The sequence below is a fragment of the Microcaecilia unicolor genome, chromosome 3 (assembly GCF_901765095.1).
Source record: "Microcaecilia unicolor chromosome 3, aMicUni1.1, whole genome shotgun sequence".
NCBI classification, from domain to species: Eukaryota; Metazoa; Chordata; class Amphibia; order Gymnophiona; family Siphonopidae; genus Microcaecilia; species Microcaecilia unicolor.
This window is the reverse complement of record NC_044033.1, coordinates 352,426,664-352,433,224: the sequence shown is the minus strand read 5'-3', so window position 1 is coordinate 352,433,224 and position 6,561 is coordinate 352,426,664. Positions and strand designations below refer to the sequence as shown.

Genomic DNA, 6,561 nt, shown 5'->3' with positions numbered 1-6,561 from the left:
TTATCATATACCAGTATTGACATTTATTAGCAAAAGAGATGTAACAAAAAACTTAATTACACGTGGTATAACGGAAGGCTGATTGAGGTCCATGAGACTTTTTTTCCCCTCCTTCCTCCAAGGAAGAGAAAGAAGGACTATGAAGAACTGTCAGATCTCTTGCATTTTCTCCCTTCCCCTTTTTTTCCATGCAAGGAGCTGACCAGAGAGGACAACTGATGCACCAGGAATTTCAAAGAGGCAGGGCCAGCCGTGAGAGGTGGGGCCAGTTGCAGTAGTCAGTAATCCCTTCAATAACATGGGTGGCCTGCTGGAAGCCCACTATGATCATACAGCTGTCTGCCAGTAGCCATGTAGAACTCAGGAGCGTGCCTACCACTACTGCATTAACAATAAGGGATTGCATTCCACCCTTAGTAAGGCACATTAGTGCCCTTAACAGTCACCCCCTTATCTGCTGCTTCCGACAGCCTCCTTTTGCCTTGCCATCCTTTTACAAAGAAGAAGGGGTGCACAAGAGTCCTGAGAGGATCCTACATCCCCCCTAAAATATAGGAGGGTGAATGGAGCAATCATGCGGGCCTTGATGTTTTTATTATGTATGTGATATTGTGATCTGCCTAGAGTAATAAAATAGTGCTGAATATAATTTTTTAAAATAAATAAATTGGCTTGCCAGTATACTGCATGATGAGGGCTTCCTTTGTCTATTCATTGTACCAACTAGAGTGCCACTGTCTGCTGTCCTCTAAACCTTTTTCATTTTTTATTGTCAGCCTTCATCTGTCAATCAAAAAGCATTAAGAAAAAGCCAATACATTTTCATATCCAAAGATACCACAGCTTCACGAAGAGCTAGAGATTATTTAGTTTTGTACAGCATTGCTTTTACTGTATTTCTATAAATCTAAAATAGTTTGCATATTTTTGCTTAGAGATTGACATTATGGCATAAACTCCCGGATACTATATAGCACAACTTAAGTTGCATGCGCAAATATAGTCATAAATGCTAAGTCGCATAGTTGGAAATAGGGTGTGGCCATGGACGTGGAATGGGTGGGACATGGGCATTTCTAAACTCTATGCACGTTATAGAATACACCCAGTTCGTGCATAATTTAGGCGTCTGCATGTACAACAAGTTTTACTTGGCGTAACTGCTCGCAACTAAATTTTGTCATGTTGACAGACACTCGGCATATTCTATAAGCCGCATGGAAATTAAAGTACACCTAAATTTAGGAGTACTTTATAGAATGCGCCTAGGTGTATTGCATTTTGGCACAGATTTTGTAGGCATCATATATAGAATCTAGTCCAAAATGTGTTCAGATATGAAAAGAAATTGTGAAGGAGGTGCAACTAGTTTTTTGTTTTTATAAACTTTATGTAGATTTTACTAAATCAGTCCCTGATAGTTTTCTTTTGAAAAATGGAAAGTTTATACAAGGGATAAAGACAGGTGAGCATTGTGATGTCATTGTTCGCTAGTACTTAGCATTGATCTGAGATCATGTGGTGTTCTGTAAATATGAGTATTAGTAAAAAAATTTACCATTAAGCATCCCCTAGCTCTGTGGAATCTGTTGCAAACAGAGGGGCCGATACAGTAAGCTGCACTACTTGTTAGCGCAACGGTTTATATTTGATTTTCCCTTGCTAATCTAATTCCCCAATGCAGGAAGAAAGATTAGCACAGGAAAATCAGTATAAAACCACTGCGCTAAAGGGCAGCACAGTGGACATGCAAAATGCATGCAAATTGCGGTATGATAAATTACTCCCCAGAGTAAAAAAAAACTGCACTGAAATCTAGCACTGATTTTTAACCATTTTCTAGCACTGAATCTTTATACCAGTTCAAAGCTGGCACAAACAAACTGTGGAAGCAAAAAGTGATCTGAGGTGATGTATAGCCCTACCCTCGACACAAGAAATCATGGTGGGCCCACACCTTACCCAACCCCACAAAAAGCAGGTGAAAAAAAAATTCTTGGATACCCTGAAACCAAGGCAGATTTGAAAAGTACATGTTTATATTTCCTTTCAAAACTGATGCAAGGTCTGCAAACAGAAGGTACCTTTTGACTTTATCCCTAAGTGGAAAGCCTAACCTAGGGGACTTTGTAAGCCTAAGAGCTTTGAAAACACGCCTCCAAATATTGCTTCCCAATGTTCTAAAACAGAAGTTTGCAATCCAGTCCTCATAGATCATTGATCATTTGGTCTTCAGGTTACCCACAATGCAAGAGATACATTTTCACATATTGCGTTATTCATTGTAGACTTTCTGAAAATATGACAGGATTGAACAGTCCTCACTAACTACTGTTCTAAATCAGTGAAAACCTGGTGTGCTGTGCCTGATTGTAATTGTAGATTTGACTACTAATGCAAGCTAGCAAAATTATGCTACTTTTTATCCCTGCAGTCATGTTCATTTACTTTCTTCTTTCCTTTTTTCCTCAGAGAACGCTGCTGATCTAGCCAATCAGCTTCTCAATCTCACCAGTGATGGGCAGCAGTTGACACAAGATAAAGTTGAGGATGTTGTCCAGAAGCTCAAAAAAATTGTGAACGATGCAGAAATTAATGAGTCACTGGGTTCTACTGTAATAACCGTTTTTTCCAATATACTAAGTAATTCAGAAAATCTATTGGTAAAGTCCTCATCTGAGTAAGTTGTGTTTCTTGGGTATTTTGTCTTACTGTTGTTGGTTAATTAGTACCGGAAGGTCAGATACTTACTGTAAATCAAACATATTATTTATTTATTTATTTCCTTCATGGACAGGAAACTGTATAATTCAAAACAGAATTTTAGATGCCATGATAATGATAATGTTTGGATTTAAATTGTGGGGGGGGGGGGGGGGGGGGGGGAGGCCTTTTTTACTATTCCCCTAAAATGTGTACCTTAAAGGACAGCTTTGCAGCTGCCTGAAAGAGCAGCTACACCCAACAGCTAGGTAAAAATGTCTGCCTAACTGGATGCATGTTTTTGGGAGAATAGATAATTCTTTGGCACAACTGGATTAATATTTTCACCACTCAACTAGCTAATTTATCTTCTTCAATAAAATGATAGGTGAAAAAAATGGGCTGATTTGTCAAACTTTTCATCTATCAGCAAGATAAGTTTTATTTTTTAAAACTAGTATCCGGCCCGGGAGGAATGCACATCTAATTAAGTGGAAGGATTAGTTGGGAGGACATAGGAGCATGGCCCCCACTGTCAAAACACAATAACCTTCTAGCTGCCCTGTGTTATGGGTTGTACTTTTATTTTGTGTGTTGTGGACAGAGTCTCTAAATTTTTGTTTTCTTACCTTCCCCCATCCCCTCCTGGTTTCTAGAGCTCTAAAAACAATTGATGCTTTGGCCTTAAAGATACACTTTACAGGCCCATCTGTAAGCATAGTCTCTCGGAATCTGGCCCTTGGTGTTTCCAATCTAAACTCCACCTCATTCCAAGGCTCAACCTTCAGTGTGGGTTCTCAAAGCAACACCTCTGACTTTCAGGTACTCATTTTGTTTCAAAAACCTTCTATTGTCTTTCATTTCTTTTTGCTCCATGTATACATTTATTCGTTTGTTAATTTGTTCAAGGCAGTTCTTCAGTTCCCTACCCAGGATGCCTTACACTAACACAAATCAAGCGAGTTAGAGCAACAATAACAAATCATTTCTAAAGAACAATGAAACGAGTAGCAACTGCAAGTATTGGATTACAAAAGGTCTTTTGATGGAATTTTAATAGTGCAAATGTTTTTTGGTTTTTTTACTCAGATGTGAAAACCGTGACCTACGTTTTCAGTAGTGCATGTAGTTGCACTGTTGCATGTACATAGTGCCTTGATTGTCAAACATAAGATAAACAATCAGTTGAATTTAACAAATGAGTTATGTGTCTAATATATACTTGCAGAGCTATAATTGGGTCAATATTCAGCCACAGTTGTCAGCATGTTTTAAAACATCTGTGGTGTTGAAAAAATATCCAGATATTGAGTACCTCTATGTGGATAGTGACCAATGCTAAACTTCCTGATAATGCAGTCAGCATCAGAACTTATCCGGATAGTGATGATATTCTGCCCACTATCCAAATAACATTTCCTCCCCTAAGTTATCTGAATAACAGAATAACGGCAATGTACTGTTTTACAAATAAAGGGTGAAGTTATCAAGGTGCAGTAAAAGGAGAGCTGTTACCAAGCCTTGATTTACTATCCGCCTTATTTTCGAAAGAGAAAGACGCCCATATTTTGACCCAAATCGGGAGATGGGCGTCTTTCTCCCGTGGGCGACCAAATCTATATAATCGAAAGCCGATTTTGGGTGTCTTCAACTGCACTCCATCGCGGAAACGTCCAAAGTTGACGGGGGTGTGTCGGAGGCGTGGTGAAGGCGGGACTGGGGCGTGGTTATCGGCCGAACAGAAATGGCCGACTTTCGCCGATAATGGAAAAAAAATACCTATTTTTAGCGAGAATCTAGGGCACTTTTTTGGACCCTTTTTTTTCATGAACAAGTCCCAAAAAAGTGCCTTAAATGACCAGATGACCACTGGAGGGAATTGGGGATGATCTCTCCTGACTCCCCCAGTGGTCACTAACCCGCCCCCCCACACCAAAAAAAAACAACTTTTAAAACTTTTTATTTCCAGCCTGTATGCCAGCCTCAAATGTCATACCCAGCTCCCTGACAGCAGTATGCAGGTCCCTGGAGCAGTTGCTAGTGGGTGCAGTGGACTTCAGGCAGGCGGACCCAGGCCCATCCCCCCCTACCTGTTACACTTGTGCTGGTTAATGCTGAGCCCTCCAAAAAACCCAAAAAACCACTAGGGTGCCCAGTTGGTGTCCTGGCATGTGAGCACTACACATGCTGGCCCCTCCCACGACCCAATGCCTTGGATTTGTTCGTTTTTGAGATGGGCGCTGAAAACCGATAGCGCCCAGCTGAAAAATGGCCAACTCCTAGGCATTTGCCCTGCACAACCCATATTATCAGAAAAAAGATGGGCACCCATCTTTTTTCGAAAATACGGTTTGTCCCGTTCACAGAATTATGCGCCCACGGATATAGGCGCCCATGGAGATGGGCGTTCGATTATGCCCCTCTATGGGATTTAGCAACCTGCGTTATCTCAGTACAACAGGTTGTTGAATCCCATGGTAAAAGAATAACGCTGCTTGCGTGCCATCTCACAAGCAACATTATAATTGTGCCTGGAAGCATTGGGTCTCAAAGCTGTGGCCTGATGCTCCCAGGCCTGCAAAGCAGCCCTCCTCCCCCCCCGGCTCAAGCCACCAAAACAATGTTGCTCTCTACCTGTTAGAGCACCATTAGTTCTATTATTCCCTTTCTGTTGAAAGCAGCCTGTAGCTAAAGAGTCCCATGTTGCAAGGACTGGCTATCCTGATTGTCCTTGGAGAAAACCAAATTACTTACCTGTAGCAGGGACAGCAGAATACAAGTCCTCACATACCCTCCCACCTCCTTGTGGAGTTGTACTCTATGGAGTAGCCTAATGATTAGGGCAGTGTCCTAAGAACTAGGGAAACTAGGTTCAGTTCCCACTGGAGCTCCATGTAACTCTGGACAGGTAACCTAACCCTCCATTGCCCCAAGTACAAAATAAGTACCTGTATATAATATGTAAACCACAGAAAGGCAGTATATCAAATTCCATCCACTAACCTTTAAAAATAGACTGAGGTGAACACAAATGACAGCACCAGGTAGGAGCTGACATGCCTACTTAAAAACGTCTGGAAACTCTAAGCTGGAGTAGCAGGTATATAGGCACCTATGCTGCCTTTATAAAGTAGGTGACTTTGAGGGGAATAATCGAACGGCGCCGGCGAGATAGATTGCCGGCGATCTATTTTGGCGGCGGCGCAAACAGCTGGCCGAACCGTATTATCGAAAAAGATGGCCAGCCATCTTTTCTTTTGATAATACGGTTTGGCCCGGCCAAATGCCAGAGTTCACCGGGTTTGAGATGGCCATTTTTGTTTTTCAGCGATAATGGAAAAAAATACCAGTGATCTCAAACTCGGCGAAATGCAAGGCATTTGGTCGTGGGAGGAGCCAGCATTTCTAGTGCACTGGTCCCCCTGACATGCCAGGACACCAACCGGGCACCCTAGGGGGCACTTCTAAAAATTAAAAAAATATATACAAATGGCTCCCAGGTGCATAGCTCCCTTACCTTGGGTGCTGAGCCCCCCAAATCCCCCCCAAACCCCACTCCCCACAACTCTACACCACTACCATAGACCTTATGGGTGAAGGGGGGCACCTACACGTGGGTAGAGTGGGTTTTGTGGGGGGTTGGAGGGCTCAACACTTACCACCACAAGTGTAACAGGTAGGAGGGGATGGGCCTGGGTCTGCCTGCCTGAAGTCCACTGCAACCAACAAAAACTGTTCCAGGGACCTGCATGCTGCTGTCAGGGAGCTGGGTATGACATTTGAGGCTGGCATATAGGCTGGCAAAAAAGGTTTTTATTTTCATTTTTTTAGTGTGGGAGAGGGGGTTGGTGACCACTG

At 42.3% G+C, this 6,561-nt stretch overlaps 1 protein-coding gene across 1 annotated transcript in view; it reads left to right on the top strand.

Moving 5' to 3' along the window:
• Positions 1-6,561, top strand: part of ADGRG6 (adhesion G protein-coupled receptor G6) — a 491,599-nt gene that overhangs the window by 403,366 nt on the left and 81,672 nt on the right.